The sequence below is a fragment of the Lepidochelys kempii genome, chromosome 1 (assembly GCF_965140285.1).
Source record: "Lepidochelys kempii isolate rLepKem1 chromosome 1, rLepKem1.hap1, whole genome shotgun sequence".
In the NCBI taxonomy this organism is placed as follows: domain Eukaryota; kingdom Metazoa; phylum Chordata; order Testudines; family Cheloniidae; genus Lepidochelys; species Lepidochelys kempii.
Window position 1 is genome coordinate 268300192 of NC_136380.1, and position 23685 is coordinate 268323876.

The window sequence follows — 23685 nt, forward strand, 5'->3', positions numbered from 1 at the left end:
GGTGCTTTACTAAGGCCAGAATGATGGACCTTCTGCTCTCCTTCTCTTCCAGTATCACTATATTTGAAATGTTATGTGCATCATTTGACAGGCAAAGGAGGTTTCATCCCTAAGACTGTCTTTGGTTGCAGCATTGCTCCGTACTTGAGTCAGCTTGCAGTTCACGCATACAGCAGAGGCAATACATCTACACCAGGAACAATGGGGAAATGCCACCAACGATGGCCTTTAGAAGGCACATAATGCAGGTTATGGACACATATAGTAATCCCTACATCCTGAGTTTTCTGTTCTGTTTTTCAGATTACCATCTACCTAAACAGATCAGAGATCTCACCATTCAGAATTGCTACAATATTCCAATTTGCCACTTCCTGCCTTAAACTCTTGTGTAGTGTGGCTGTGTACTGCTAAACAGTTGCTACATTCCACCCCAGATTTGGCTTCATTTCAGTCATAAAGGAAGTGATTCCATATGCAGTGTCCCAAGGACTCTGTAGCAAGCCTGACCTAAATTCTGCAGCCAGGCCCCATGGTTTTGTGGCACTTCGGTGGAGCAGATTGGAAATTCTGCTGCAGTTTCAGCTAAAGTTTATTGAATAAAATGTAAGTCAGAACTGGCAGCAGCAATGGCCAGGTTCAGTATCTAGGGGTTCCTTTTCAACAATACAAGACAAAACCATCTTGAGCCCCCACCCAGTGACCTGGGACAATTACACACCACCCCTGGGTGCCGCTAAGCGGCAATACTTACCCTCTCACAAGCACAGAGTCTGAGTGTAGTAAAGAAACTTTTAATAAAAGGAGGGAAGTAACCCAGCATTAATTCGGAAAAACACTGCAAAAAGGGTTCATAAACAGAAACCATGAGCAAAAGTCCCACCCCCAAGTAAGTTGGGCAATGTCTGTTTCCCTCAGGTTCTTAAGTCCAGCAAGCAAAAGTCCCTGTAACATGCCTGGCCCTTCTCTGCACTCCACTCACAGTTGTTGTCCTTGGTCAGGGCAGATCCAGAGTTCACAGGTGCATCGGCAGAGTTCACCTCCCATCCTGGGTGGAGGTAAGGAGACACCTTTCTCGCTTTGCTGCCCAGGTACTCACTTGCCGCTCCTCTTCACTGGCTGCCCTGCTGGCCGATCGCCACGCCTCTCTGCCAGGCTCCATTCCGGTCCTCTCCGCCAGCCACCTTGCTGCCGATCACTAATCTGCTGGGATGTCTTCAGGTCTCACCACTTAACACAGCTCTCAGTGATTTCAGCTGTTAGTGGGGGAGTCTCACTGCTGGTGCACACTGGGCAGTGTCTTGTATCAGAGACACTGTCCCAAAGCAGGTCTAATGCTTAGACCTAGGTATCAGTGATTTCAGCTCTGTGTTGTGTAACAAGATTCTCAACTGAGTCTCAATCAGCTCTGTTTAATCAGGGGAGAGAGGAAGGGTCAAATGGTTCTAGGGCCCACCCCACCAGGTACAAGTACTGTCCCCACCCTCTCTCAACTCACTGGGCTTTGGAACGTTTGTCCCCTGCCTACCGAGTGCCGGTTAGCTGAGTGGTGAGTCCCTCAATCAGGGTATGCCAAGCACAGTTCTGCTGCCCTTGATTCACACAACAAAGATAACAACCCTCTATTACTCCTGCCCCAACAACAAAGGGACTGGGGATCCAACACGAGCTAAAAGTGATCATTTGGTCAAGCAATCCCATCATGCTCAGCACTTAGGCAAGGTGGATGTACCCATGCAAATGAGATCAGCTCCTGAAGTCCTCTTCCACTGCTCATCACTAGATGTCAGCAGTGAGCTCATTCAGACCCTGCTTACAAAAATATAAAAATTAATAATACAATCGTAGAGCATTCCTTGATATTACATTCAATGTATTTTCCTTCCCCACACATAGCACTTTTTGTATTTAAAATGTATAATTGCACTTTACATATATTTTCTATTAAATGTGAATTTTGTTTTAAAAATATAATCAACAATGTCATGGAAGCAGTTGGAAATTCTGGCAGCTGGATAGGGGAAAGTTAAGGGATTTGGTTCCTGGAAATTAGGATTTAGGATTGTGGCATAAGCATTGTATCTACATGTTTCTGTTAAAATGATCATCGGTAAAATGGATAACATTGCCACTTAAATTGTCAACATTAAGTTTAAGACTTAGCACTCCACTGAGCTGATGGGGTGGTCAAACCCCTTCAGAGTTCTTGTTTTAGGCAGTCTACAATCTCAGGAAGACATCACTGCATCAATTAACACTTAGTTCATGTTTGAAAAATTTCCTTTGCAAATGTAAGGATTAAAAAAAAAATAAAGATGCCATTACACAATTATGTGCCCCTGAGTGAATTCTGTAGCCATGAATCACAGATGACATAGATCCCTGCCTATGTGTTTATAAGGTGCTTTCGGATGTTTCAAATGAAAGATGTCATACAGACATAAGAGAACAGCTAGAAAAGATATAAGTAAATGTGTGATGTTCTTTAGCTTCGAAACATACCTCTAATATTTTTGTTATTTGAAATAGAAACCTCCATTTGTACTTGAAAGAATAAGCCACCATGGTAACACAACTAAACTGAAGGAACATTATCTTGGTCATCTAAAATTAGGTCAAAGACATTTTTGAATTTCCTGCCTCCTTTGCCAAATACAGTAAGACCTTCTTCATACAGGAATAAATTTCTAAGCCTCAGCTGAATAAGCTGCTCACAGGAGAGCATTCTAACAAAAATGACTGAGGCTCAGGATATGAATGTAAAATTGATTGCTTGACCTGCTCTGTAACACAGTTCATATCATGCATATGCACCTGAGAAACTATTATGATCTGCACATCTTCAATCTGAATGACTGCTATCCTCGCTATAATAACGTTACCAGTTAAATCACCATCTGTGTCTTAGACTTTCTAATGTTTATGTCTCCCCTCTCTGCCCTACAAAAAGAATAAATCCATTTTCCTCTATTGTAGGAGAGGAAGTGTCCCTACACTTTGCAGGAGAGCGGAGCTAAATTATCCATCTTAACCATCTTTGGGAAATCAAGTTATACAGAGACAGATTGTAGAGTATGGGTGCAAAATGAAATCCACAGGCCTGCTTCCTCTATAAAAGACAAGGGAACCTGGGGAAGGATTAACTGATTTTCCCCCATCTGGAGAGACTACTTAAATGATAATGCAAGAGGCAATAATGAAGGGAAGAAAGACAGATCCCTGATATGTTGGTAATGGAAGTAGCATCACATCTCTAAGCTACTATTTAGGTCCCTAGTCAAAGTAGCCCACAGAAGTTAAATGAGGCTCTCTCCTTGTTGAGCTCGAAACATTAGAAACTATGAGATCTGTCATTTGTATAATAATCAATCAGACCTTAAAGAGCCTCTGTGTTCAGTTCCTCTCCATTATATAAAAAAAAACATGGAGGTAGATTGTGGCTTGCCTTGTGTAACTGCTCAAAGACGGAGAGGGCACAAACATCCCTACACAAGGCCAATCACAATCTCATTCCTTACATTGTTGTTACACAAATATTACTGGTACACAATTAGCAATGGTGATTAACACCAATAGCAGTGAGAGATATCCCAAAGGTGGTGTTGCATGGTCAGAGTCAGGACAGTTAGCATTATGACGCCATCCATCGGGAAACAAGGAGGCAAAAGAAATGTGTAATCACATCCCCAATCTGTATAAGTGCCCAGTCAGTCCCCATTTCCCTCCTGACAGTGAGCTTCCAAAGATGAATACAGAGAGAAAGCCTGAGAGCAAAGAAAGCTCACACTAGAAGCAGCTCCTTACATCGGAGTTGAGGTAGGCAGAATGCAGGATGGACAGAGAGGAGACTACCACTAACAGAATTACCGGTGAGTAATGTTTCCCTGTTTTACATCATTCGTTTCCCAAACAATGGCAGATTATTCAGGTCAGTCAGTGGATGACTTGAGGAAATAGGCTTACCTTATGGAAAAACCTAGTAATCATTGACCACGAAGTCAAACTCCATCAATAGAGCAGCCTTTCACCAGCTCAAGGTAGGCTCCTCCAGCCTGGTCACAAGCTGTGTGGATACAAGTGCATATCCATTTAGCAATGGGAGCCTTCACTGCTGTTTCACCTGTATTACATCCACTTCTATTGTATGGCAATAGAAAACTAGTGAAAGCACAGGTGTGACTACAGTTGGATCTTAAGGTCTCTTATCCAGACAAGAGCAGAGAGGGTAGCCACGTGAATGTCTGAGACACATCCAGAATGAGCATAAATGTGTCTGACAGTTTGCACCATGTCACATTCGTAGTTCTGTGATTCCCTCACTTTCCATCTATGGAGTAAATATGTGATTCTTCCATGTCGGGTACAGAGACCCCCATTTAGAGCTGTCCATATGCTCCATGGGGAGCGAAGCCAGCAATTGCACAGTTGGGTCATCAATTAGATTTTTGTTTGGTACATCAGCAGCCACTCAGGCTTCAGACCATCTTCTGTGAACATCCTTATCTTCCACAAGAAGGGCTATGGCATGAGACCAGAAGGGTTTTCTTGATTTTAGTCAGTGGCGAGGGTCATGAAACAGACAAATAACGGCTTTGCTTGCCTAAACTCTTGAGCATGACATAAATAAAGTTTCAAAGTACATTTTATGTTCAAAAGGTGAAACTTTTTATCCCAAAAGGATACTGGATTAAGGCTAATACTAGGCAGAATAAGGGCTAAAAAAAATTAAACTTGAATTATGATGGCAAGCAAAAAGTCAACTTCTCAGAGAAAAACTGAAGATAGAAGGGAAATAAACCAAGAACTCAGCTTCTCAGTCCTACCAGAGATAATTGCACTGAGGAAGGCAATTATTTAAAGAAGAGCAGCTATAAAGTGCTCTCTCTAAGGGGCTCAAAGAGAGGTCCAAAATGAACCTAAAAAAAAAAAAACAAGGACAGACTCCATTGTGGGATCACTATATGAAAAGCAGGCCTCTGCAACAGAAATTAGTGAAAGCGCCTATTGACATAAAGATGGGAGCCAATCTTCAATGTGTCTTTCACCTGCAGAACTGCAAGAGGAGAGTACATTGAGCATGCAGACTTTAAAATCCTTATGAAATCCTGGAAAGAGAAAGCTCAAAACATTCTGGAGGGATCATTCTAGAACAGCCAATGTTTCTGGTGACACATGTTCTAAATGAAAGAACGCGTGTGCAAAAAGCAATGGTTTCCTGCTGATAACCAGACAATAGGCCCCCTCAGCTGAAAAACATTCTGTTATAGGAAGCAGCTCTATTTAGCTTTCAGGTAATCAACTTCAAAAGTCAGAGCTGATTGTGTAACACAGGTCTTTGGGACTGAAGGTCCTCTCTCACTGGAAGTGCCGAGACAGGGGTAACTTGCAGAGTCATCAATTCATAAAAAACAAGGAAACAGGGCTACCAAGGAGCCACCAAAGTAACCACTGCTCTGTCCTGCCTGACCTTCTTCAATAACTTGTGGTGGAAGGCAGCACCTCAGGTCCTTGTTACAGGTAAAGGAGAGCTTTAGTCTCGTGCGTTAGGAAACAAAATAAAGTGAGCTTTTCTAATGCAGCAATGACACAATCTGTGGTGCAAGTAAAATTATCTTGAGGCTCCATCCCCCAGGAACAATTTTTTCTGGCATACCCAGTATGTAAAGCATATTGCCCCTCCTTTCTAAATATAGAGGAGGGAGAGAGAGAGAGACAGAGAGGTGGGGGAGTATGAGGTGGGCTTCCATCAAAGGGCCCAGAAGCATCACTTGTCAGAGGAAAATGAGCACTAGAAGCTATACTAGTGGTTCACATAAGCCACCAACATTTAACTGCTGTAATAGGAAGCTGTAGGAGGGTTGAGCAGCAAGGCAGGCGGACATACTGACCAGGTAGTAGGTCTCCAGCCAGGTAGGAGAGCCCACTCACTGGAGCAAGGAGGGCTGACGTACAGCCCTTTGGTATTGGACCTCCCGAGAGGCCTGGATTCTTGGTAACTGCTGGGTGCTAAAGATCCCTGACTGAATGTTCTACCAGCATTCAGTTGCAAACAGAGCTAGTTGTTCTGCCTTCCACGCTTTTCTTCCATGTAGTCCCTTACTCTAGTTTCAGACTTCTTAGTCATCTTCTTTTCTTTCTCTAGTTGTTTGTCTGTTCTTTCTCCATTCCTATCTTCTGTCATTTCCTGAGGAAGAGAGGGAGAGCAAGAAAAAAAAAGAAAGAAGGGACACAGAGCAGGACTGTGTAGATAGCCCCATGCTTGTAAGCAGGAGACAGCAAAAGAACTGGAGGAAAAGAGGAAACTGAGTGGGGTTATATAGATGGGGCAATATTTCACAATTCCTTTGTTTCCTTGTTTCTAAGCAGATGGTGCTATAACTCTGTCCTGACTGCCAGTCATAGGATGGGAGAAGAGCAATGCATGGCAATTCAAACTTCGTATTTTAAAGAGCGAGAGATCCAACACATGAGCACATGGAACCAACCCTGACAATAAAAAAAATCCAATGACTGGTAAAAAACAAAACAAAACGCAAAAAACCTTCAAATTCAACTCCTGAATAAGCTTTCTACATATTTGTTGTTGTTTTTGTATAAATCTAATTTCAGTCATGGCTAATTATCTTGTGAACACAATCATAATACTGCATAATTTATTACCAGATTCTATTTGATCAGAGCCACTGCTTGGCATGATCTCAAAGCGAAAAACTTAATTTTGACTACTTAAAATTTCAAAAAGAAGCAGGTGGTCATTGCACTATTGTTATGTTTTGCTTGTTTATATCAGTAAAGACAAAATTTGGTGTTTTTCAGAAAGAAATGAACTAAAATGGAAAGATACTACTACGGAGGGAAGATATAATTTTTCTATACAAAACTATATCATAAACTGATTGTAAATACAAAAAACTAAATCTTTAAGCCTACAACTTAAACTTGAAAAAGCAGGGACAATCAGAGTTAAGGCTGCAATTGCATCTTCAATCAAGTTCACTTTCTAGACATTCTGCAGCATATAAGATATCTGTTCTCAACTCCCTGACATACCTAAGCAACATAGAGTGAGGTAAGGGCACAGTGGGAGCATTAACACTAAACTGCTAGGTATTTATTAATGAGCTTTTTGAACTGAGTTTCCTATTGACATTTTATCAAGTCTAAGCATGCTTTAGTCCCAAAAGTATGTATAAAACCATTAGGGAATAAATTATGTCAATTAGTATTTACAAACTATTAGCTGGGGGATCTATGAAGTGGGAACAAAAATAATAAATAATTACTTAAAACTAATGTGTGCCATGTTACTCAAAATCATGTGTTGCGAATGTTAACGTTGCACAATTCAGCATGTGAGATCCAGAAATGCCAAAGTGAAAGTTACAAATACTATCTTAACTCTGTTCCCTCTTGCATATGCATACTTTTAATCAATTTACTTTTTAAAAATATAATATGACACGTTTCTTCTACAAATAAGATATGTGCATCTAGAATACTGTAATTTTCTTCTCTTTGTTGAATGCTTATAGCAATTTTGTTACCATAACAGCCCACTGTATCTTACTGACCTAGAGACAAAACCTCAGAGTCTACAGAACCTGTAGCTCCTACTACTGTAACTGAAACACAGTGTGGTTTGGCATGTGCCCATTTGATTGTTGTTCCTTGTTACTATTATTAGTAATTTCTTAATTACCTCTTTCTCCTTGTGTGTCTAAAATTTACTATGAAAGGGGCCATCCTCTCATTTCTGTATGAGCCAAGTCTGGCTATGACTATCACTTGATAAACTGGGAAGCACCTATTTGGTAAGTCAGGCTATACTGGTTTATTTTCTAAAAGCACAGTGCTTGTAAGGTATCTAGGCAGTTATTTGAGACAAATTTCATTTTGGTGAGAAAGACCCCTCAAGTGTGATCAAAAAGATATTATGACACCTGAAACCAGCCCATTTTACTACCAAACAAACAGTTGGCTGTGTGTGCATGTGATCTGGAGGAAAACATGCAGACACACAATTTTCAAAGTGGTTGAAAGTGACTGGTAGAGGTAAATAACACCTCAAGTGGAAAGCGAAGGGCATTAACCATGAGCTGTCACTTTTTCAATCCAAATGGCAAATGTTCACTTAATTTTTATTTTTTTTTAAATCTAGGAAAAGACAAGGAATAAGCAATTCCCATAAGCAATTTCTTCTCTCCTTTCTGTCAGTATTTCTTTTTCATCTCCTTCCAAAATTGTATTTCTATTTAAAAGCAGAGAGATCCTCAGCGTTTTCCTACTGAGCCATGACAGAAGGTGCCCTCAGACCTGATGTCCCCAAGATCCTCTTCCTTTAATTGCCATGGCTCTTCAAAGTAGGCAACATGAATACCAGCACTTTGAGGACTGGATGCATCCTTGAGTCTTCTCTATAAATACCGAAAGCATTTCAAGGGAAGGATGGATTCCCTGATTGACCTTAATTGGCTATCAGTAGCCCTAAAGTGTGATTCCTTTCATGACCAACAGAAGCCAGTGATATAGCTCCTGGAGTGAATCATATCGCAAAGGTACTAGCATGTTGTGGCTTAGCAAGAAACTGCAAGTACAGCTGCATATGAGAAACAGGAAGAAGACAATGTACAAGACTCTAATATATAAGTTAAGGTCCTGCCTTTTACATTAAGTAAACATTTGACTGGCTAGAATGGGATCATCTAGAAAACTATATACTATATAACCTGTGCACGCACACACGCTATTTTATATATACATATATATTTATTACAGATGCTATGCATATATATCTAGTATTATATCTCTGAGTGTGCAATTTATATTACTATATATATGAAATACATGTACACCACATGCAGTATGAAGTGTTTAACTGCAGATCCATGTACTAAATTGCATTTATTATGAACCTTTGTCCACCTGCACTATGCTTCGTAAGCCATCTTCACTTGGACTTCTTCTAACATACCAAACTAATGAGCAGCTTTAAACATATGCCTTAAAGAAAAACAGACAGAAAACTAAAAGAAAAACAGACAACAAATCCTACTAGAAAATATTTTCTTTCTTCTGTAGCCTTTTGATTAATTTGGGTGGAAACTGCACAAACCATTCACCAGAGGTTCTTTACTCATTATGTAAATTCACTATGTGTATAATGAGATTGGTGAGTCACATACACAGAGATATGGGGACTTTATTTAGTTCCATATAAACAAGTATAATTGCAATCACAGAAAAATAAATAGAAATATAGATACAGAAATAAATATAGCAAAGCAACCAACAGCAAAGTAACCCTCACTGAATTGTGTACACTCACTATTCTATGGAGACATTAAAGTAAAGATAGAAAAAGTGGAGGAAGCACTATAAGAGAGCTTGATGATCCAATTTTCACCATTCTGTCATCCCGATGTCTCCAACTAGGGGATGGTCTGACCATCTTTTATAACCTTATTGTTTATCTTTCCCTTCGTATCTGGGACGATATTTGATATGTGGTCTCAGCCCTTTGCTCATGTTTGTTATTCTGTAAGGCCAAAATTAGGGTTCCTGCTGTTATCATAAGCTATTTGTGTCACCACGTTTCCAAATGTTTTCGATACATGAATAAAGTTTTGCTTCATGGTTAAAATATGAAAAAGCCTAAACCTCCATTATTTCACATATAAACTGTTCTTTTGCAGTTTACTTGTGTATCACAAAATACATATGGCTAAATCTTATAACACTTGGTCAAGCAATCCTGCTAACTACTTATGCCTTATGCTAACTACCACGTCCTACAGGCCTCAGAATTACTGCAAGGCCTATTCAAATATTAATACATGTTTTATATTGGCTACTTGTACTATAGTACTAATGGCCTTCTTTAAGCATCCTGGCGTATGAATTGTAGTTAATTTTAGATATAAATCTTTCAAGATCAGGCTGCGGTACCAGACCTGAAACTGGTTATATGATGTATAGAAAAGAACAAATATACATTGACATGTTCATATCATTGTAAACAAGCCTATCACCTCTTTGGTGATGTGGGCATCCCCGTGTTTATGCAACTAAGAACATGAGTAGTTTCCACTGACTTTGGACATGAGCTTGTGCTTATTAAGTGCTTTGCTGGACTAAGGCCTATTAAACATGGCAGTATTACATACTGCAAAGCAGAATAAGTCCATTCTTGACTCAGAATTTAAAGGGCAACTCTCAGTTGTCTCAGCTCATTAGCTCAGGGTTCTGTGTCCTGACAGGTCTTTAGAGACTCTATTTCAAGGCCCAGGACATCTCCGTGTGCCAGGTTGGACTAATAGGCCTTTGTCCTCTCTAATGACTCCCAATATTTCTTTAGTGATACATCTCTCAGGTTAATTAGCCAAACTTTTATGGACAGTGTATCCCCAAAATATCAGTATAAATTTTTCATATATGTCCCAATTCAGCAAAGCATTTAAGCATTAAACTGAGGCAACAAATATTACATGAATGTGTAGAAGTTTAATACAAAACTACAGATCTGCTGTCTAGCTCTAGCTGTCAATTGTAAATTCCACCCCCATCCCTGATGAATATTTATACTGGCTACTTTGGAACAACTAATACACTTCATACCTAATTCACACGCAAATGAAAAATGATGTCTAAAGCTAAGAGTCACAATACATTCCAGACAAGGTTAATAATTCACAAATTTTCTAAAACAAAAGGGCAGCAGTAATTCTAACCATAACTTAAACAAATAAACAGAAAAACAAATAACCAAGCAAGCAAGCAAGCAAACAAACAAACCTGTTTAGTTCATACCCGACACTCTGAGGGAAAGCGGATTGAAAGAATTTGCATTTTAACCAATTTATTTTGCAATAAATATCTGAAATGTAGGTATGTCTCTCTATTAGTGATTAAATTCTATTAGGAGAAATTCTTCTCTACTGGCATTTTGGATAAAATTTTAGCACAGTCTCCAGTCTGTCTAATTGCTATGTACTGTAGGCAGCTTGCCTCAAAGCACAGAACATATGGCATCCTCAAAGGATTAGATATCATTTTTTCTTTAAAATGTGCAAGTCAGTTGGTCATTGTTGTCCCTCTGTGGAATTATCCAAACAGCTGCTCCCATCCAACTTAGAAGTAAGGAAATCTTGTCTTTTTTTTTTTTTTTTTTTAAATTTTCACTGGCATACTTCTGTCATATAATGAGCAGCAGTATTAGGATTATGATGCATTTTAATGCTGAATATTTGATCGACAGTGTAAACAAATAATGTGTGTTGAAATATGAGACCTTTTGCAAAAGAACTCTTTTTATTTTGTTGACAAAGTCTTCTGAATTACAGCACACATACTCTTGTATTTTAAAGTACCAGAAAACATTATTTTATCTAATATCTACATTTAAACGAAAAGTGATTAGGTGTTCATGTTGACTGCTGTAATATCACAAACGTGCGATATATCAACTATTTTTTGATATTGCACATAATGTTAATATAGGACTTCTATGACTTTGACTATTTTTACTCTTTCATAGTGAATAGAATTTTTTATCTTTTAAACTCATTTTTCTTTTACTTATCAAATAATGATTTTTCTAAAATGTACTTTTAGTTTATGATTGGAAAGCAGACATGTCTAATGATACTTTGTTCATTCTATATAGAGCAAGGTCATGAATTCCATAGTTTTCCAAGTTCTTATCTTCCACGGTTCACAGATCCCATCTCTCCTTGATCATCAGGGTATCTCCCCAAATTGAACCTGTTTTTTTCTACCTTCTCTCTCAAACCACCAAATTTTTCATTCAGGATCAGAAGATTAATGAAATAATGACTAACGTGAAGAAAGAACAGAGAGAACTACACAATGATAAATGAGTAAATAAACAAATCTCACCAAGTAATGAAGAAATGGAAATGTGAAAGAGATAATCAAAACATGATTATACACCATGAGTGCCGTATGTGAACATCACATGCTTCTACAGATAATGAAGAAAGATTCTTTGCACCCAAAAGATTTTTTTTTTTTGAATGTGGTAGTTTTTGCACAGATCATTCTGACTTTAACAAGTCCGATGCCTGAGTTTTATGTATTTCCTCAACATGTTGCTACCTTTCCATTTTCAATCTCACTAGTCCATATTTATTCATAAATAAAACACAAACTTTAATGAATTTGACTTAAAATCCAAGATGGGAGAACATTTGCTGAAATAAGCTTCTAGTAAATGTCTCAAGAATTTCCAGATCCAAAAGATAACAAGTGTTACTTTTTATAGCACAATGGCTGCAGTTTTATTACAATTTACTATTCAAAAATAATTTTCATATATAGAGTGAAAATCCCTGTTAAGAACCCAGCTGGTTAATAGAAGGCCACAGTTTCAAAATCTATCAGTTCCATGACACATCATCCTGATCACAGAAAAATCAGTTTCCTTCATATAAGATTAAATGAAGCCTGATTCTCTTCTGTATAATCTTTATTATCCGATAAATGCCAAAAAAATGTGCTTGGTGCTATAGTACATATAAAGAAGGAGACAGTCCCTGCTTTTAGTAGTCTAAGGCAAGAAAATTACACCAGTATAGTTAAAGTGGTACAACTTCCCATGTGGACACAGTTATGTCAGTATACAGATATTTTATAATAAGAAAAGGAGTACTTGTGGCACCTTAGAGACTAACCAATTTATTTGAGCATGAGCTTTCGTGAGCTACAGCTCACTTCATCCGAGATGCCACAAGTACTCCTTTTCTTTTTGCGAATACAGACTAACATGGCTGTTACTCTGAAACCAGATATTTTATAATAGTACACCTATTCCTATATGGAAGAAGAAATAAACTATGCCAGTGTAAGGCACCTTTATACTGACATAACTGCATCTGTACAGTGCTTTTACCAGTTCTATTATTATTATTATGGTTAAAAAAAATCATACCCTTAGCTGAGATATTTATAGTAGCAAAACTTTTAAGTGTAGAGCAGGCCTGAAAACACAGACTGACAAAGCAAAGACAGAATGCCTGACCCAAAGTAGTCAATTGGAGTCTTTCTGTTGACTTCAAAGGGCTTTGGATCAGGCTCTGAGAAACCCAGCAATGGTGTCAAGTTTGTTTTGCTTTTAATTACATTGCTTTCTTGCTGCCTCTCTCTCCTCAGATATAACAATAGGGACAGAAAGGACAACAAATGAAGGTATATGTAAATTCTCAGCTGGTGTAAATTGTCTTTGCTTCAGGAGCTCCACTGACTTCAAGAGAGCTATGACAATTTACACCAGCTAAAGACCTTCCCCGTCAGGTTCAGGTCCTGGTCAGAAGCACATAACAACAACAACAACAAAAACACATTGTCCTACAATACCCCTTCCTCCTTGCCTATAATAATTGAGATCTTGTGCCCCCCATGAATGAGACAGAATTTTTTCCAAAGATTTTCTATTTATCATTTACTGTGACACACACGCTACGGAAAATATTTCTGTTTAATTTTCTCTTAAACATTAACGGTCACCTGGAATTGCTAGTTTCTAAGAGTACCAGCTTCTTGCAACTCTGATCTACTGTTTTTAGAGAACAGATATTAATCCCAACCAAGTCATGAAACAGACACTTCTCCATTATTTGAAATTTCTGTAGCTGCAAAAGATAATGGGCTGTGTGCAAGCATGTGCACAGATGTTCTGTGGTGGACAGATGAGGGGCTCTGTATCCTTTCCATCAGGGCCAATCATATGGCCTGAGAAATCTGTTTTAGAATTACCAATGACATGACCTTCAGTATCACCCCCTTATGATACAGGCAGCTCAATCACCAACACTACAGAAAATTGCTGTCATTTCACACTTTCCAGCTGATGGAAGCTGAGAGCTGGTGAAGGGCCCCCAGCATATACAAGAAGGACATTTCCTTTCTAAAAATCACACTTAAGACTCCTAGACAAGAAGTTTATAATTATTTGCATTTCAGATACAATTCTGGGGAAAGACTGAACATGTCTGAAGAGCTTTTAAAATTTCAGTCACTTAAGCTATCTATTAGAGCACGTGCATGTTTAGTCATATGAAAAATGTGCAAGTCTTGGTGCATTATGAGGCAGAGCACTGAAGACCAACTATTTCAAACACCTAAGAAGTGCAGAAGCATGAAGACAGGAAAGGGGAATGAGGAAGAGAAAGGAGTGCAGCTGATGGCATTACAAGATGTGCAGAGACCAAGCGTGTTTGCTGTGACTAAGTCACAGATGTGTTTCCTGATGAGAACCTGAATGTGTTTCCTCTTATGAGCATAAATGCTACAAACAATGACATCTTTACAATTGAAGTAACTGTTCTTTTTCTAGCACATCACTTCATAGCATGCAGTCTGTCACTAATAATGAAAGAAATTTTGTACAAAATAAGTTTGTTGTGTATTTATCTCCCCTTAGTTTCACCGTATGCCTACCCCCACAACATCTTTGTATGCTATTTTGCAAGAGTGGTGCTTTCTGCTGCACCACCCTCACAATGACTCTGTTACAGCCTGGCTGAGTCGCCTGTTGTGCAGGGTCACCAGACTGCTCCACTGGAACCAAACCATTTGATTTCACGAGCTGCTACGTTCTCTTGATCTAGGAAGTGACTGATCCTTGCTCCTGGTCACTCAGGTACACTCCCCAGGTGCAAACCCTGCTTCTGAAACCCCTGTTTGCAGTGGGACCCCTGGTCTAACCACTTACACCCTGGAACCAGTTCTTCAGACCTCTCAAGGCCGCAGTTGCGTATGCACACCCTTTCCAGAGCTCCACTCCTCATGGGCACTCTGGTTTACTGTTTAACTCTTCAAGCACCACATGGCAGTTGAAGCAAACAACACACAGGCTTTGCAAAGGAACTTCTTAAACACCCACACACTTTAGAGAGCACAAGAGAAGTACAGATCTATGGAAAATCAACAAACATCTCAATGCAAATCCCTCCCTCCAGTGTCCTTGCCACTCCTGAGAGCCTTCTGGGTTTTGTTCAATGTCCTTCAGGGGCCAGGTCCATCTTGCCCCCACTTCTCCTGTTCAATCTTCTACTTCTGGCAGTGGAAAGGCCCCTTACTCAGAAGGCTTGTCTCTTTTTAAAAGCACCTTGTATGGAAGTCAGCCAGAGAAACAGTAAAAAGAAAAGGAGTACTTGTGGCACCTTAGAGACTAACCAATTTATTTGAGCATAAGCTTTCGTGAGCTACAGCTCACTTCATTGGATGCATTTGGAATCTATTAGAGCACGTGCATGTTTAGTCATATGAAAAATGTGCAAGTCTTGGTGCATTATGAGGCAGAGCACTGAAGACCAACTATTTGGAATGCATCCGATGAAGTGAGCTGTAGCTCACGACAGCTTATGCTCAAATAAATTGGTTAGTCTCTAAGGTGCCACAAGTACTCCTTTTCTTTTTGCGAATACAGACTAACACGGCTGCTACTCTGAAACCAGAGAAACAGTACAGCTCTTCCAGCCACATGCTTGGGCCAAGGGGAAGGGATTCCAGCACACACATACCCATTCTCTTCCTCCCTAAACAAGTTTTTGTGAAGAAATAGCCCATTCAAAGGCAGAAACCCCATTTTTCAAGCTGGTGAGAGCCAGTCACTGCTAATGACTCCCTAATGGCTCTGTCACACCTTTCCAGACATGGGCTGTTCACTACGTGCCAGGACCCTGCTAATAAATGGCCAATCGAGATTTCAAAAAACATGAATGAATTCAAAAGTTGACACTGACAGATTCTCCAAACTGTCACAGACTTTACCTCAAAGCCATTCACTCTATTCACTGGCAAAAAATCATAGCTAAGACAGAGTTACACTTAAGAACTGAGTGTACTTTAATCAACATCATAAAGTTTACTTTTAAAACTCCTTTAAACCACAAAGGAAATGTATGGATAAGATTCTAATACAATCCTTAATTCTGCCCCTACGTCTCTGCTCTGTGGAATAGAGACCATTACCCATTGTCACCTGGAACTTAATTCTCCTCTGTTGATATCTGAATCACTTACGATGATATAACCCATGTCTTCCAATCTATATTAGTTAAGGAGTTATATTTGCTACTTACTGGGAGGATATCAGGCAGATCCTTGTAACCATGGGATTCAAGCCATATGCGAGAAAGGGCTGCTGGTAGTGATGATCTGAAGGGACAAAAGGAATACATTTTCTAGGCAAGATAGTGCTTTTGTCCCCATCACATTTTAGAGCTGAATTGCACTTTAAACCTAACTAGATTATGAACATTTTCTGTAAATGAATAGATGATGACCTGTCACTCATGCTTCCACTCAAAGGAAATTTGAACCAAGCTGACTGTTGTGCTTTGGTAATGCACTGATGCCAAAGACTGCAAATAAGAAAGCACAGTCGGAGCAGGGATGCAGAGACATCTTTTGTAGTGGCTGAAATAATCTGCTAGCTCTGTTTCCCTTTCAAGTCAAAAATCTAAAACAAAATAAATACATAAACGTTAATAATAGTTGAAAACAGACAGAAAGAAAACAAAAGTCTCAAATAATACTGGAGTGATCCAAATTCATTTCTGATATCATTCCATCACCTTCAGTGGAGTTACACCAAGATAAATTTGGCCCAACAGACCTAGGACAATGCAAACAAACACTAACAAGGATTAGATTATAAACCAAGTTTGCCGTTTTTATATGAAGTTGTTTTTGAGTTATGAGTGGATAAAAAAAACCCAGAACAATTTTTCAAAAGTGATAAAACATCACAATTTTAAATTCTCATTACTGAAACACATTGTCCCAGTATCCTCAAACGAAAAAATCTTTGCAGAAGGGAGCTTCCCAAGTCCTGAAAGTGATGGAAGTAGGAGACTATCAAAATCAGGTATATTGAAAACAGTTGTACAGATTTTGACTCTATGATACACAATAGCACTAATCCCACCTTTGGACAATACAGAATATAGAATTGCTGTATTAGAAAGGATTTGCCATATATTAGTCACTTAATGGGGCAAAGTTAAACAGGTTACACTGAGACTATTAAGACACCCTCACAAGAAGCAATAACTTAGAGAGGGGAAGACAAAATTAGTTAGACCATGTGGACATAATACACAGTGGTCCACATACAAAATGTTTTTCTTCTTTAGGAAACCATTACATAGATTAGTTTAATATACACATAAACTACATTAGATTTAGACAACTAAGCACCTCTCACATGTTCAGCTGATCCTATTCACATTTATCTCCAAAAAGGAAATTCATTATATGACTAATGTGAAAATCTGTGAATGATTTCTTAGGGAAAAAAAATTGGTCTATTAAAAGTGTATATTGTTTTGAGACTATGACAAATGGTAGGTCCAATAATATGCTACACAAGAAAAATGGAGCTCTGATTATGAGGAACTTCAAGCACTGTGATTTTGTAAGTTAAAATAGTGGATTCTTTGAAAGTCTTTTGATAAAAGAGTGACCTTTATAGCATTCATCCAAAAAGGAGAGAACTATGGAATAAAAGCGAAACCAGCAACTCTGAGGCTTGGTCTACACTGCCACCCCCGAGCTATAATGACCTCACCCCTGGTGTAGACAGTGCTATGGCAACAGGTGGGCTTCTCCTGTTGAAATGGCTACCGCCCCTCGAGTAGCAACTAGCGCCTTCACTAAGTGCTGCAGCATGGTAAGCGTAAACAGGCTCTTAGTGAAGACAGTAAGAGGAAATAACAGAACTGTGAAGTATTACATTTTTATACCTCTGATCTGATTCTGTGAAAATGTTTATTCTAAGTAAACTGAACTTATACATAACAAACAAGGAGACAGGCTCCAACTTCCTTACACTAAAAACATGAAAATAGCAATAGATATCAACCATTAGAATAGTCCAGCTGTTCTCAAACTGTGGGTCGGACCACAACGTGGGTCGAGACCCCATTTTAATGGGGTAGCCAGGGCAGGCATTAGACTTGCTGGGCCCAGGGCCAAAGCCTGAGCCCCACAACCTCGGGCTTCAGCCCCCACACCAGTGGTCGTGTAGTAATATTTGTTGTCAGAAGAGGGTTGCGCTGCAATGAAGTTTGAGAATCCCTGGTATAGCCATTCAAAGAAGAGAAAACATAAGAGTGAAGAGCTTTCTGCTGCTTGAGTACAGCACATACCTGCTCAGAATTTTACAGTCATTCCAAGTGCATGTCTACATGGTAATCACTTGTTGTGATTGCAACTCAGGCAGACATACCCAAGCAAGCTTTGATCTAGCTAGCTTGGGTCCTGGAGCAGTGAAGCTGCAGTAGTGGGGGTTCAGCACAGGCTGTACAAGACCACTCTGAACTCTGGGTAATCACTCACAGGGCTAGCCCATGTTGAAACCTGAGCTGCCACAGCTTCATTGCTCTGGTACTTGAGCTCGCTAATTAAAGCGAGCTCAAGTAGGTTTCCCCAAGCTGCAATCATACCCTATGATTGCAGTGTAGACATACCCTAAGACAGTGGGAGCCTGACATATCCCATTGTGAAAGAGTATTGTGTAGAAGTTCTAGGTGTTGTATTACCATTCAAGTAATCAAAAGAGCCACTTTTGGGGGGGGACAGTTTGAACAAGAGGAGATTCAAGGAACTTGGCTTATTTAGCAAAATAACAAAATGAAGGCCGATACACCAGAAGGATAAATAGCAGGGAGGAGGAGGAGGAGTTATTTAAGTTAAGGGCCACTTTTGGCACAAGAACAAATTATATAAACTGGCCATCAGCAAGTTTAGGCTTGAAATTATATGAAAGTTTCAAACCATCAGAGGAGTGACGTTCTGGAACAGCCTTCCAAGGGGAGCAGTCAGGGCAAAGCAGTCAGAGCTTGATACATTTATGGAGGGGATGGTATGATGAGATTGCCTACAATGGCATGTGGCCCATCCGCAAGTGCTAGTGGCAAATATCCTCAGAGGCTGCTGTATGAGGCACAGCTCTCTTAATGGTTTAAACTAGAATAAACGGTGGATTTGCTGTAACTTGAAGTCTTTAAATCATGATTTGAAGAGGGCATTAACACAGCCAGAGGTTATGAGTCTATGGCAGGAGTGACTGGGGGAAGTTCTGCAGCCTGCAATGTGCAGGACGTCAGAGGAGATGATCACACTGGTCCCTTCTGGCCTTAAAGTCTATGATTCTAGGAGACCAGATTGTATAGACATTGAGGCCACAAAACACTGGCAGAAAGAGAAGGAATACCCTTGGTCAAGATGAATTCACAGCTAATACTGCAATGGCCTTCTGAATACATATATCAAAAACTATAAAATGAGAATAAACTATGTCATACAAATATGAACTAAGTGTAAGGGCAACTGCAGCATATTATTACTCAAGATTCGTTTCATTTCCTCCAATGGTGCATTGTGCTATTTTTACTCTCCAAAAACATTTTATAACTGCTATTGCCTCTGTGGCCATTCTGTATTTGATTAGTTGGAGGGGGGGATTTTTATTTACAGCACCAAAAATAAATTACCACCTCTACTTTCTCTAGCATCCCAATCCTCCCTTCCTGGCTGACTCCACACTGACTCCTATCGTGAGCTGGCATCAGTTCTTCAAAAGAGGAAGTGTTAATTCTCACTCAGTAAGGTCTATGAAGTCCCACTATTTAATTTCAGAAACAATGCTGAATCTTTCCTCTCACCTGGGTTCCAGTTCCTTTGATAACTGACCAAACTGATTGATCAGTTTGCGGAAGGCAGTAGTTTACATTGCACATCTGTGCTGATGTCAAATACACGCTACAGCTGGTTTGAAATTTTTAGCTGAAACATTTTTCAGCAAAAAAAATGCTATTTTTGTTTAATTGGAAACATTTCAGATAATATGCCAATTCTGACAAATATTCCTGTCAAGGTTCCTTCCCCACTCTGAACTCTAGGGTACAGATGTGGAGACCTGCATGAAAGACCCCCTAAACTTATTCTTAACAGCTTAGGTTAAAAACTTCCTCAAGATACAAACTTTGCCTTGACCTTGAACCCTTTGCTGCCACCACCAAGCGTGTTAAACAAAGAACAGGGAAAGAGCCCAGTTGGAGACGTCTTCCCCCCAAAATATCCCCCCAACCCCTACACCCCCTTTCTTGGGGAAAGCTTGATAAAAATCCTCACCAATTTTCATAGGTGAACACAAACCCAAACCCTTGGATCTTAAGAACAATGAAAAAACAATCAGGATCTTAAAAGAAGAATACTAATTAAAGAAAAAGTAAAAGAATCACCTCTGTTAAATCAGGATGGTAAATACCTTACAGGGTAATCAGATTCAAAACAGAGAATCCCTCTAGGCAAAACCTTAAGTTACAAAAAGACACAAAAACAGGAATATACATTCTATTCAGCACAACTTATTTACCAGCCATTTAAACAAAAGGAAATCTAACGCATTTCTAGCTAGATTATGTACTAACTTTACAGGAGTGGTAAGGCTGCATTCCTGATCTGTTCCCGGCAAAAGCATCACCCAGACAGACAGACCCTTTGTTTCCCCCCACCCTCCAGCTTTGAAAGTATCTTGTCTCCTCATTGGTCATTTTGGTCAGGTGCCAGTGAGGTTATCTTAGCTTCTTAACCCTTTACAGATGAAAGAGTTTTGCCTCTGGCCAGGAGGGATTTTATAGTTCTGTATACAGAAAGGTGGTTACTCTTCCCTTTATATTTATGACGATTCCCATGGAAAAAATATTCTGAAGCAAAATTTTTGAATTTCAAAAATAAAAATTTTCTCAATAAACCTTTTTAGGAAATTTCTATTTATGGGAAATTTTGAAAATATTTGGTTTTGGTCCAAACTGGACTGAAAACAAATTTAAAAATTTCCCTGAACTGGAAATTTGAAGTTGTGGCCAGCTTTATACACTATTGCTGTCTGCATAGTTCATTTTCCACATCTGAGGAATAATACCTAAAATACCTTTATTTAAATATATATCAGAGGGTCCTAAAATCCTTCACAAATATTTAAATCTCACAAAATCACTGTGAAATAGTCACATATTATATCACTTTAAAGAGTGTAAACAGGCAGGCAGGCAGAGGTTGAGTAACTTGTTCAGAGCCACACAATAAGCCAGTGAGAGAGCTGTAAATAAAACTCCTTCCAGTCACCTGCTACTTGACCACATGACTCTTCTTTAAAAATGAAGGAGCAAAGATTGTTGTTCAAGGCAGCAGAGGCCATACCCTATGTCAACAGTAAGGTTCTTAGCTCATGACAGGCTGAAGTTCCATATTTGTAATATCTCCTTTTGAGCAGTCTGCTTAGACCAACTACAAAAATATTTACCAAGGTCAGGATCTGTCAATATGATGTGATTTTGGAAGCCTTAACGTGATCCTCTTTAATTAATATAGTAGCTTGCAGTCAAGAAACACCGTGCCCCGTAATGCCATGAGGGAAAAAATCTGACATATTTAAAAATCAGTTTTTATCTGTTCCAGGACCACAAATACAAAAGTGCCTTCATCTTAATCATATGGTTATTTTACAGCACCACAACAGGGCAAGGTTAATGTTGTTTGGATTTAACTGCATCTCCATATTTTAAGCTTTGTGGATTCCTTTTAACTGTAGCCTTTACTGAATTTCCTGGGTTTAAAACACTTGGGTCCAGGATCACTACAACACCCCTATAATGTCTTTTACCCTTAAATCACTAATACATATTCCCAATCTTAACTCCATTTTACCATAGTTTTTGTCTCTGGGAATACCGAAGTATGTGAGATTACCGTAATGCATTCTAAACTACTGAAATATTGTAAGTAAGGTGAACATTTCTCTGAAATTTTTACTGATCCAGATATTGTGTTCCCAGCCCTCCACAAAGTCATCAGTTGTTAGAAATACCATTTAGATAAAAGGATACAATGCAGACAGAGTCTACATTGATATACACCATTGTCACATATTGTGAGGCATTACAGACCCTTTAATTCTCAATCACAGAAGGAAACATTTGGGAATGAAAAAAGACCAATAGTGCTTCACACACAATTTGGCATTGGGGACTGTATGTATTATGGCTTCCATATGTCTCAGCCTACTAAATGCATTCTTAATGACAAGCTCCTGTTGAGAGAAATCTGCACAGTAGCTTGGGTATTCTATCTAAAGGAAAAAGTTATTTTGTTCATATTTGTCCTGAACCTTGCCTCAGTGCTGCTTCTAGTTGTCCTCGGAGCCTCCTAGGTGTCACAAAAGGGAATAAAATATCAGAATTCTCTTGCAGACTTCCTTACCACTCAAGATATGTCACAATAAACCATTAGATCAGGGGTCTCAAACCCATGGCCCACGGGGTTATTGTCTGTGGCCCGCCAGCTCCCCACGGCCCCCAAGTCCCCCCAGCATTTACTTAGAGCGGCTCCAGCCCAGCATGCACTGGGGGGTAGGGCAGGCTCCCTCCCTGCCTACCTGCCCTGCCCCCGCACCACTCCGGGAAGTGGCCGAGACCGGGGGGAGGGGGGCGGCACAGGGGTCTGTGTGCTGCCTCCAGGTACCTCCCCCGAACCTCCCATTGGCCAAGGAGCCTGCCCTGCCCCCGGTGCGTGCCGGGCTGGACCGACCCCCTGAGCCCCTCCTGCAGCCGAACCCCCTGCTGCACCCCACACCCCTCCTGCACCCAACCCCCTGCCCTGAGCCCCCTGCTGGACCCCGCACCCCTGCCCTGAGTCCCCTGCCATACCCCGCACACCTCCTGCACCCCAGCCCCCTGCCCTGAGCCCCCTGCTGCACCCCACACCTCTCCAGGACCCCAACCCCCTGCCCTGAGCTGCCTGCCGCACCCTGCACCCTGCCTCCCGCCCTGAGCCCCCTGCCACACCCCGCACACCTCCTGCACCCCAGCCCCCTGTCCTGAGCCCCCTGCTGCACCCCATACCTCTCCTGCACCCCAACCCCCGCCCTGAGCTGCCTGCCACACCCTGCCCCCTGCCCCCTTACCCTGATCCCCCTGACGCACCCTGCACCCCAACCCCGTGCCCTGAGCCCCCTGCTGCACCCTGCACTGTTCCTGCACCCCCTGGGGGCAGGGAGGGGGCGGAGTTAGGGTGGAGATTTCAGGGAAGGGGTGGGAAGAGGAGGGGCGGGGGCGGGGCCTCATGGAAGGGGTGGAGCGGGGACGGGAGGGTGGTCAGTAGTGCGGCCCTTGGGCCAATGTACTAGTCCTCATTTGGCCCTCGTGGTCATTTGAGTTTGAGACCCCTGCATTAGATATTTTACCAATGTCAGGGGAAAGAAATCACTAACTTTATGTCTGAGGATCTGAGCCCCCCAAAATTGAGGACCTCCCCCAGTCTGAGTGGTTCATCAGGATCAATTACCTCTTTTGTATGTTGGCACAAGAAGTTTAATGCACCTGGCCCTTAAATGAGTGTGTTTGGTGCAGTTCTTCCTCAGACCTCTCTAATAAGGAATGCTTTTTAATTCTTCAAGACTAAACTTAAAGGCATCAAAGATTCCTAGGTATCATCATTCTTGGCACTGAGACCTGTGGAGCAGAATCATCATCAATGCTGCAGTCCGACTGCTCCGAGAGAATTCACCTGCAATCTCCTCTTCCTCTCTGAGAGAACTCCGCAGATGAACGTGGCACAAATTGAACAGGTCTGAGTAGAATGGCCTTTGCTGAATCAGGT

General features: G+C 40.5%; 1 long non-coding RNA gene across 4 annotated transcripts in view; it reads right to left on the minus strand.

Annotated features, from left to right (window-relative positions):
* The window catches only part of LOC140904999 (uncharacterized), a 238895-nt gene that overhangs the window by 12688 nt on the left and 202522 nt on the right, over nucleotides 1-23685 (minus strand). For 3 of the 4 annotated variants that reach the window (XR_012156702.2, XR_012156699.2, XR_012156701.2), the window contains exons 6-7: nucleotides 16101-16176; nucleotides 1733-1809 (exon numbers count right to left, since the gene is read on the minus strand). This is a non-coding gene — a long non-coding RNA (uncharacterized LOC140904999). Of the gene's footprint in view, nucleotides 1-1732; nucleotides 1810-16100; nucleotides 16177-16304; nucleotides 16481-23685 lie in introns of all 4 variants that reach the window. The other variant, XR_012156700.2, reaches the window with a different exon arrangement.